The sequence below is a fragment of the Crotalus tigris genome, unplaced genomic scaffold, assembly GCF_016545835.1.
Source record: "Crotalus tigris isolate CLP2741 ecotype Arizona unplaced genomic scaffold, ASM1654583v1 scf7180000017625.6296891, whole genome shotgun sequence".
Taxonomy (NCBI): domain Eukaryota; kingdom Metazoa; phylum Chordata; class Lepidosauria; order Squamata; family Viperidae; genus Crotalus; species Crotalus tigris.
In genome coordinates this window covers 1,741,429-1,752,414 of record NW_024096520.1, presented here as the reverse complement: position 1 = coordinate 1,752,414, position 10,986 = coordinate 1,741,429, and positions in this window count along the sequence as shown.

Sequence of the window (10,986 nt, the reverse complement as noted above, 5' to 3'; positions counted from 1 at the left end):
GCATTTAAGGTGGTAGTGTTTATCAATGTTAGTAACTTTAAGATGGGCCGGCTTCAATTCCCAGAATTTCCTAGCCCTGCTGCTAGGGAATGCTGGGAATTGAAGTCGGCCCATCTTAAAGTTGCTTAAGTTATGGGATGTTGATTTAGGGCAGGGGTCTTCAAACTTGGCCCTTTTATGACTTGTGGACTTCAACTCCCAGAATTCCTCAGCCAGCATGCCTAGCTGAGGAATTCTGGGAGTTGAAGTCCACAAGTCATAAAAGGGCAAGTTTGAAGATCCCTGATTTAGGGTGTTTATCTGCCTGAGAAGCTCTTGTTCATTTCCACTCGCCCCTTCCCACTCCTATAGACAGAAAATTCACTGTAACAAGGTGCTATAGAAGGCTTTACTAGAAGAAATGCCTTGTCTTTGAAAGATTATTTATTTATTCAAATGCTATAGTTGCTCAAGTCAACCAAGTGACTCAGGCTTACATTTAGCTTCCTCTCACCTGGTGCCTTCCAAAGGTATTGGAGTTCATCTCTCAAAACGCAGACAAAGAGGTATGGAAAGTCAGCATTTTCAGTTCATCAGGTTCAATGGAATAGTTATTTATTTCAATTTATTAATTCAATGTATTTAGCTATGCTGTTCTGGAAACTAATTTGCTAGAACTATAACACTCATAATTCCCAGCCATTACAGTGCTGGTTGGCAGAGTCATAGATTTTTCCATATTAGTTGCCTGTTAAGCTGGGAAATTTGTAGTCCAGCAAAGTCTTCCATAAGTTGCTTAAATATCACATAGGAGGAAGACACTTGAATAAATGCCATGCCATTCTGTTTTGTTACGTTATTTCAATCAATTTCAAATAATTTTAAATCTAACAGGATTAAAATTAAAATAATTAAATCCAATTCCATTTTTGTTTTTTTGGAGAGTAGCTGTTCCTAGAGTACCTAGGTTAGGATCTTGGTTGCGAGGGGGAATGGGAAGCTGAAAGCAGGCTGCCCTTCCTTCTAGCTCTCACCTCATTTTGAATGCCAGGATTCTGGATCCTTGAGCCTACAAGTTTTGGCTGCTGCTCTTAAATGCCAGATCTGTCTATATAAGAATTCCTCATCCATGACTTAATTTTGGATGAGAGGGAAGACTTGACATGTACAGTATTACTGAGATGTATGTTCTCCTTTCAGAAAATCGTCCATCAGGATTTTGGATTGATACAGTCTTTCTGGTGAGGTGGGGTGGATGTAGCTGTTTCGTTCCTGAAACTTGTTATCTAGTGATGTTCTCCAGAAAATAGCTGGGTGTGAGACCTTGTGTTTGAACCAAAAGAGCCATTATACCAGCAGTGTGAAACTGCTGGCCCGTGGGCCAGATGCGTCATGGTGAAACTGTACCCACCCCATTGTTGGCAATGGAAAAGTCGTGACACATCACACATGTGATGTTGCGAGTTTGACACCCCTGCACTACACTGTGCCAACCTTGCCAGGCTTATTTGACATGGTTGCTGAATTAGCAGTAGTATCTTTTTAGTGAACAGCCCCAGAGGTTCATAGCCACCATGACAACCATGCACCTGACCTCATTTATTCAGAGCTTGACACATGAAAAATCTCTAGTACAGTGGTTCTCAACCTTTTTAATGCCGTGACCCCCAACCGATTGTAAGTCGAGGACTACTCAACCGGTGCAGCACCGTTTGCAGAATGAGACTTTTGGCGGGCTCAGCAGGGCAGAGACAGCCTGGACAATTCCTATTGGCTTTTGAAAGCCAATAGAATTAGACTCTATTCAAGAATAAAAGGGAGTAGCACAGCTAAGCAAAAGGGGAAAAAAATGGCGACTGCATTGTTTGGTGACCCCCGTGAAATGGTCGTTCGACCCCATATGGGGTCCCGACCCACAGGTTGAGAACCACTGCTCTAGTATCTCTCAGGGCAGACTCCACATAATCTGAAAGTGGGAGATGTTGAACTTTGCCAATTCTCATGGACTGATTACTCTCTTTGCTGCAGAGTTGGATGTAATGGCTCTCTCTATGGTGTGGAAAAACCCTTTAGATTTGTTTTGCCCCATATCCCTAATGGATACTATGGTTTTTCAGAAGAGTCAAGGAATTCTCCAAGGAACTTGTAAGGAGTTTGACTGAGTCTAGTTCAGGGGTAGGCAACCTTGGCTCTTTTATGACTCGTGGACTTCAACTCCCAGAATTCCTGAGCCAGTCCACGAGTCATAAAAGAGCCAAGGTTGCCTACCCCTGGTCTAGCTGTTCACTGGAATAATCTGGCATCTGGGTCTTGGGACTGGATTCCACTTCAGTGGCTTCTCCATGTGCTCAGTTGATTCTGCTGGTTCTTGCTTTACTAAGGATCTTAGTAAGAAGATGAAGTAGCAGAGGAAATGCCTGGAGTGCTGCTGGAGAAAGATCCATCTTGAGTCTGACCAGCCATTAATGTGAGCGTATCTCTTTACAATAGCAACTTAAGCAACAAAAAATAAATACCTGTATTTTTCCATCTATAAGACGCACCCTTGTATAAGACGCTCTGGCATGCGAGTTTCTCTGCGCCGATCAGCTGAGCCGGCAAATCTGAAAGTTTGGCCGGCCAACGATCTTGCCCCCTCCCGTTAGTGCAGCGGTTCTCAACCTTTGTGTGACAGCGACCCCGTCACACGGATGCGCCGCGCATGCGTGGCGCGCATGCGCGGCGGCGCCCCCTGAGGGGGAAAAATGGCAGATCGCGTTGTTTGGTGACCCCTGTAAAATGGTCGTTCGACCCCAAATGGGGTCGCGACCCATAGTTTGAGAACCGCTGCGTTAGTGTCAAGCCCACAGGGACTTGACACCTGCACCAGGCAGCATGGCAACCCACACAGGCATGCCCTGGGCTGTGGAGGTTACCATTATTTTTCCGGGTATAAGACGCTGCACTTGTATAAGAAGCACCTGATTTTTAAACAGGGTGTTTGCAGGAAAAAAAGTGTCTTATACACGGAAAAATATGGTATTTATTGTATTGGCTGAAGACCTGCTCCTCTTTAACAATGTTTGGCAGAATCATCTGAAGGGCTACTGTAGGATTTGCTTGATATATATTTATGTGTTGGCCTCTTCTATTCATCGAATGTGGAATTATTACTCCACAGCAGAAAGAAGAATGGGGAAAAACACAGATTTCCCACAGAACTTTAATTATTTTTATTGCCATATGCGAAGCAAGTTCATAATACTTACTACAGGATCAGCCCAAATAATTATAAGAGCACAATGCTAATGAGTTCTAGTCATCTGAAAAATTCGTTAAAATTCTAGTCATCAGTTTTCTTATAACGTTAATACATTTTTCAGATAAGTAGAGCTTATTATTTAGACTTATCTAACCTTTAGACTTTTGGAGAGAAAATAGATTGGAAGCAAGGCAGCTATTTAAGGAAAATGTATTCTGATCCATCATATGGCTTATTTACAGAATGAGGATCAGTTATGAGCATAGAAGTCAACTTTCTAATAACTGTATACCATTTATTAATCCATTTAATACATGAGCAGAATATAATTACTGAACTATGGTGAGTAGAAGGTGTAAAGCGTGTGCCTTGTTCCTTCTCGTCTTACGACCACAACTGGGCCCAAAATTTTTGTTGCTGAGCGAGGCATTTGTTAAGTAAATTTTGCCCCATTTTACATTTTCTTGCCACAGCTGTTAAATAAATCTGGCTTCTCCATTGACTTTGCTTGTCAGGTCAGAAAAGGTAATCACATGACCCACGGCAACCGTCATAAATATGAGTCAGTTGCAAAGCGTCTGAATTATAGCTCTAGAATTTATTGAACTGCAGATGAGGAAACCATTAACCCTAGCTATTACACCAGAATATAAATAAAGGGGTAGAGAGGAACTTAACCTCTTTTTCTCTTTTGTTTTAAAGTAAAATCTGAACAAGCTGTGATTATAAACATGCACATTAATCATTTAATCACAATTAGCAACATAATTTGAGCCTTAAGTCTTTGTATATAATCATCTTCCCTGGACCTCTACTTCTGATGTGTTACAGCTGTCAGCCTCTCTGAAAGCACATAATTGAAGTTGTGGTTCAACATCTAAGAGGGCATCAGATTAGCCAAGATATACTAGAAATGTCCAAGGAAGATTTATTATATAAAGATTGTCCCAATTTCTTTTGACCAAGAGCCTTTCTAAAAAGTTAAGTGTTGCCACTTTTTTTGGTACATGCATTTGGAAATTTAAATCTTTTAAACACCAGTTTGAGATATACTTGTTTCTTTGCTCTTCCTCTGTTCAGCACATTCTTCCTGTTATTTCTGGCAGAAACAGTACTATTAAAGTAAAGGGAGAAAACATCCATGAATTGTCCTTGAAATGTTAATAGTCTATACTTCAGAATCTCTCTTGACAAGAACCTCTTGGGGAGACACCCATCATCTATTGAATATCTTATCCATTAATATCGTTAACATTTAAAAGGAAGTCACTTTTAAAACAGTCCCAGGGCTCAGAGAGAATTTTTTTCCTCTTCTTTCTTTGCAATTTTCAGAATGGCAGAGCCAATTTGTCATTCCGTGTAAGTAATGACAGCAGTCATCCATCTTTAACAATTCTTCCTGGTGGTTTTGCACATTATGTCTTAGTGTCCAATAACAGGAAGAAACAATTGTCCTCCAGGATACATACATGCATGCATGCATACATACATACATACATACAGACACACACACATATATACATGCATACATACATACATACATTGTACAGCATTAGTGAGCCAATGATCTGTAGTAGCTTGGGTGAGAATTTAGTACAGATATAGCATCACAGACATCTCCAAAACCTTATTTTTTTTAAACAAAGTAAGTAGGTTATGCAATGGTGGAAAGTGTTGTTTTAAAAAAAGATCTGATTTCATGCAAATACTTTCTTTGGATTCTAAATCCAAAGCCCTATGTAACCAAGAGACGTTATATTCTACCAATATTTTAAACATTAGCTAGATTTTCAACCTTAAATCAGGGGCACTTTATGACTTTCTGCACATAATTATACCCAAATGTAAAAATAGTTTTTGAATATCATCTGGCTTAATTTGCACAGTAAGCTAAGATATAACTATTGGTTATAAATTACACTGTCTGGTTCTGTAAAACCAATTAAGCCAAAACTAAACCATGTTAAGGCTTGTTCAGTGCACAAAGTGAAGCTTCTTGTTGTTGCTGTTAAAACTGCTTTTTATATCTGACGTTTTGGATGAAGAAAGATTTGGTAGCATAATCTGCTCTCAATGGACTTGGGCAGTGAGGTGGAAACTTTTTTTCCTTTTTCCCCCATGTAACTGGAACTTTATTTAATTATTTATTGTGACTATAAATCAGTGGTTCTCAACCTTTCTAATGCCGTGACCCCATAATACAGCTCCCCATGTTGTGGTGACCACAGGGGCGTGGCCACCGAGTGGGTGTGACCGAGTGGGTGTGACCACCGAGTGGGCGTGGCCACCAAGTGGGCGTGGCTGCCGAGTGGGCATGGCTGCCGGGTGGGCGTGGCCAAGCGGCCGCCATGGGTCCCATCACCGCAGCAGATGCACAGCTGCCCTTCCTCTTCCTTGACGCAATCTTTTGCCCGCCCCAGTGACTCCCTCCCCTTTCTGGGGTCCAGGCATACCCTCCGGAGCCCCGGTGTTTACCGACTGCAGGAAGCGCAGGGTGCCCACGTAATCCTGCTTGGTTGAGGACACAGAGGCGAAGACGCAGCTGGCAGTCTGTATCCTTTGCCGGTTCCAAAGGGAGAGCACTGGTGCTGGAGGCCACTGCCCCCGCCGCCGCTGCCGACGGCTCAGATACCGACTGCACTTCCATGGCTCCTGCCTGCCTCAGCTTCTAGATCATCCTGACCCCACTTTCCTCACTCCGTGGCCGGCTTTAGGCGCCCTCCATCCCCGAGGCGCATGCCAAACGCACCACAAGGATCGAGTCTCTCGAGCTCGACCTACCAGCAGGAGCGCCGCGCTGGGACATGGCGAGGAGGCGGCGTCGGCGGCTAGGAGCAGAGCACAAACAGCGCTGAATGGAGAGAAGTGTTTCTCTCCATTCAGCGCTGTTTGCGCTCTGCTCCTCATAGCCGCCGCTGCCTCACCATGTCCCAGCGCGGCGCTCCTGCTGGTAGGTCGAGCTCGAGAGACTCGATCCTTGTGGTGCGTTTGGCGTGCGCCTCGGGGATGAAGGGCGCCTAAAGCCGAGCGGGGAGTGGAGCGTGCGCCAGCAGGAGCGCCGCGCTGGGACATGGCGAGGAGGCGGCGGCGGCTACGAGGAGCAGAGCGCAAACAGCGCTGAATGGAGAGAAACACTTCTCTCCATTCAGCACTGTTTGCGCTCTGCTCCTTGTGGCCACCGCCGCCACCTCCTCGCCATGTCCCAGCGCAGCGCTCCTGCTGGCGCACGCTCCACTCCACGCTCGACTTTAAGTGCCCTCCATCCCCGAGAGAGACTCGATCCTTGTGGTGCGTTTGGCGTGCGCCTCGTGAATGGAGGGCGCCTAAAGCCGAGCGGGGAGTGGAGCGTGCGCCAGCAGGAGCGCCGCGCTGGGACATGGCGAGGAGGTGGCATCGGTGGCTACGAGGAGCAGAGTGCAAACAGCCCTGAATGGACAGAAGCGAGTGGTGAGTGGAGCGCGCGAAGGGACTTGACCAGGGCAGCGGGCAGAGGGGAGGGTCGGCTCCGGAGGCGGAGGTGGCACTCAGAAGTGAGGGAGGGGGTGGTGGCGAGACGAGCCCAAAACAGTAGTCTGGAGAGCGCAGCAGGCGACGAGGGGAGAGGCCGGAACAAAGAGAGAAGCGGCTGGGCAGCAGGGAAAATGAGGGGATTTATACGATACGATGCAAAAAAAAAAAAAAACCCTTGCCTTGGCACAATGGGAAATAGTGAGAAATTGATGCACAAAAGTAATTTGGGGCTCATGTTGCTTTGCGATCCTTGACGCTTAGAGAGATAAGTATGCAAGAATTTTTGATTCATTTATTTAACTTTAACAAAACGAACTACAAACTTAAACTCCACTGAAACAATTAGAGAGTACCCGTATACGCCGGAAAATACAGTACATATATTTCTCTGCCAAGCAGAGGAAGCTCAGCGGCAGGCCAGAGAGTAAATTTACTGTTTTTAGTTGTTTTCTCTCTTGCTTTCCGCTGCTTGTTCTCTCTCGCTTGTCCTCTGTATTGCTTTCCTCCAGTGCTCCGAAACCGAAACTTCCTAACTTTAAATAGAAAAAAGCTGCGCATGTGCAAGGAGGAGGGAGGCAGGAACGGCACTTTCTATATAGCCAAATAAGGAAGTAGAACAGTTAGAAAAGGGAAAAAATGGCGGACAGCGGGGTTTGGCGACCCCCGTGAAATGGGCGATCGACCCCAAATGGGGTCGCGACCCATAGGTTGAGAACCGCTGCTATAAATAGTCTTGTATTTGTAGTTCTCTGCGTTAAAAACATGAAATGTAAATTAATAAAACAATGACAGTAGGATCAGATGAAAGCATGATTAAATGAACAGCAATCCATTACCTGTATCAAAACTAAAATTAGCAGCAGGATTGAATAGTACAAACTACAGAATCCAACTTGGCATAAAAAAATAAATAATGAAACAGCCATTTTTTAAGATCCAGTTATTTTCCTTGATCCATATTCTGAAGTTAAACTAGGGAGCCAGTTTGGTTGATTGGTTAAATACCAGGCTAGAAACCAGGAGACTGTAAGTATTAGCCCTTCCTGGTGACTTTGTATTGATCCCCCTACCCCTCCAAAAATGTGGAAAAATGCTAGAAAAAAAATATTTGGAAGGTTATTAAGAAGGCTCCACTGATCCTTTCAAGTCCATATCATTACAACAAGCATATTAACATCACAATAGCTGTTGTTAAAAACTTTTGCTGTATCCCATTCTGTATTTTGAATTTTTAAGATGACTTGCAGTTATGCAACTGACTTTCAGTTCACTAAAGTCTCCAGATATACCATATTCCATATTTCTGGAAACCATCTAATAAACTTACTGTTGAGTCCTTCGCGAAATGGCAAGACACGAGAAGCAGTTGTAGTTCTCAGGAAACTTCTTTATTCATGTTTTCAGCTTACAGTTAGAAGACGCCTACAACGCCCAAACTCCTGGCCTCTTATATAGGCCATCCCCGGGTAAATCTGTAACTTTTGGCGCGCCAGCACTTGCGCATGCGCACAAGTACTGGCGACAGCCTGTCTGGTCCCGGGCAGCCTGCACCTGCCGGAACCGTTTGCAATGCCCCGAGCCTGCTTGCACAGGCTCAGGACATAACACCCCTCCCCCCGGGTAAAACTATTCCTTATACCATAATAACACATAACTCATTTCTGTAGTGTAGTGCCATGCTCCCAATACCATCGGTCTCTGTGCCTCTATTGTTACTGGCTCTGTTTTGCCAATAGTGTTATGTAATCTTTTAAGTGCTTAGGAGATTTCCTCGCTCTCTGTGACCTCCTAAGCTCTGGGTGCTTGCCAAGTACCCCTTGACTGAGGGATGATGCATGCCTGTCCCCCGTTTCGCCCTGGGGATTCCCAAGGACTGTGCTCCACTGCCTGGCCTGCTTGCTTGCCCACCGGGCTCGTCAGGCCAGGGCTTCTTCCAGTGTGTGACCTGGTTGTCCCGCCTAGCTGTAGGCTCTCTGGCCCTTCTAAGTGACTGTCACTGTTGGGCGTTTCTGTAGAACCTCCTAGGTCCATCCAAAACCTGTCAGGAAGCTGTCTGTCCCCTGAATCCCGTTCTGTGTTCGGGCTTGTGTGGGTTTCAGTACTGTCCCAAAACTCAGTTGTCCCCTGAGCGGAGTCAGAGGTGTTGTAGTCGGGATTTGGTTCCTCGACCACCTCCCTATGTGTTTGCCCCCTTCTAGGGATAGGGTTGAAGTCAGGCCAACTAGGAGGAGTGTGTGCCAGCTCTCTTACAGGGAATGGATTGTTGGGATGCTCCCGGGTATTCTCTCTGACTGGAGTACTGAGTGATGCGGGTGAGAAGTGATCCTGCCCCGGGGTGACTCCCTGGCTGGAGTAGGCATTGATGCCTGGGTTCTAGTTGGGCTCCATGACTTCCTGTTCGGAGCACTCGCGGAATCTTGAAATGGGCCATTTGTGGCTTCCCCATTGATAATGGGCATCATTCCATGCCCCTCCCTTTGCCCAAAGGGCTCCCCCTCCCCCCCGGAAAAGACCCAGGAGTCTCAGTGGGAAGGTCCCGTCTAGGGCGAAGTTGGTCAATGTGCCGACGCAGGACACGACCATTGTCCAGGGATACCTCGTAGGATAGACGACCTGTGACCCTGGATATAGATGCGGGGACCCATGTATGACCAGGCCCATAATTACGAGTCCAAACCGGGGCACCCACAAGAAGTTGCCTAGGTGCCCTGGGGTGTGAGACAGAAGGAGGCAGTCTGTCCGGATGCAACCGGTCAAGCTTGGTAGTCAGATTTCGCCCCCAACGAAGTTCAGCTGGGCTTCTCCCTGTAGAAGTGGACGGTGTAGTGCGATAAGAAAGGAGGAAGTCAGCCAACCTGTGATGCCAGTCTCCGTAGGTGAGTTTCTTCAAGGCATCCTTGGTGATGCGCACCATGCGTTCAGCCATACCGTTGGTGGATGGGTGGAAGGGTGCAGAGGTGGCATGACGAATCATGTTAGTCTGCAAGAAAGCTTGGAATTCGGAGGAAGTGAATTGAGGGCCGTTGTCAGACACAATGACGTCTGGGAGCCCGTGTGCAGCAAAAATCCACCTCAGTGATGAGACAGGTACAACCTCAAGCCATTTTGAATGGCTGTCAACGAGGACCAAGAAGAATTGACCCTGAAAGGGCCCAGCGTAGTCAATGTGCACCCTAGACCATGGAGATTGGGTTTCCTCCCATCTATGCACAGGAGCTTGGGGCATTTCAGGGCGCGAGCGTTGACAAAGGTGGCATGCACGCACCTTAGCTTCAATGTCTTTGTCTAGACCAGGCCATCACAAATGGCTGCGCGCAAGAGCCTTCATTCGTACAATGCCAGGATGACCCTCGTGGAGGGAACCTAAGACCCTAGTTCTCATTGAGGAGGAAATGACAACTCTGCTTCCCCAAAGCAGACAACCCTGAGAGGTGGACAACTCGTTCCTTTTAGACCAGAAACTCTGAAACTCAGGACTAGGACAGTGCTCAGGCCATCCAGATAAAACCCAAGAAAGGACACGTGAAAGTGTGTGATCTGTGCCCGATTCAGCGGCTATATCCCTGGCATTCAGGGGAGACTCGGGCAAGGCTTGGATAGAGAGAATATTGATAGCTGGCGCAGGGTCAGCTTCTATTACCGGCAGGGGTAATCTACTGAGGCCATCAGCATGGCCCATTTCCTTCCCAGGCTTGTGAAGTAGGGAAAAATCATATGCAGACAAAAAGATAGACCACCTGAGCATCCTGGGGGAGATGATTTGGGGGGTTTGTTTACATGTGGTAAACAGTCCCAGCAAAGGCTTATGGTCAGTGAAGACCGTGAAATGCCTACCATATAAAAAATCATGGAATTTTTTAATTCCAGCAACAACAGCTAAGGCCTCCCTGTCTATTTGAGCATAGTTGCGCTCAGCTGAAGACAATGTCCTGGAGTAATATGCAACAGGAACCTGAGTTCCATCAGACCTGAGGTGGCTCAGTACAGCTCCTACCCCGTAAGGGAAAGCATCACAAGCGATGAACACAGGAAGGGACTCATTGAAGTGTGCAAGTACACTGTTAGAAGTGAGCAAGGCTTTGACCTCATTGAAACTTGCCTCATGTGTTTGTGACCACTGCCACACTGCCTGTTTATCTAATAGCCTGTGAAGAGGCTCAGCTACACTAGCCTTATGTGGGAGAAAGGAATTGTAGAAATTCAGAAAGCCCAGGAAAGCCTGTAGTTCGGCCTTAGACTTTGGCCTAGGGGCTTGC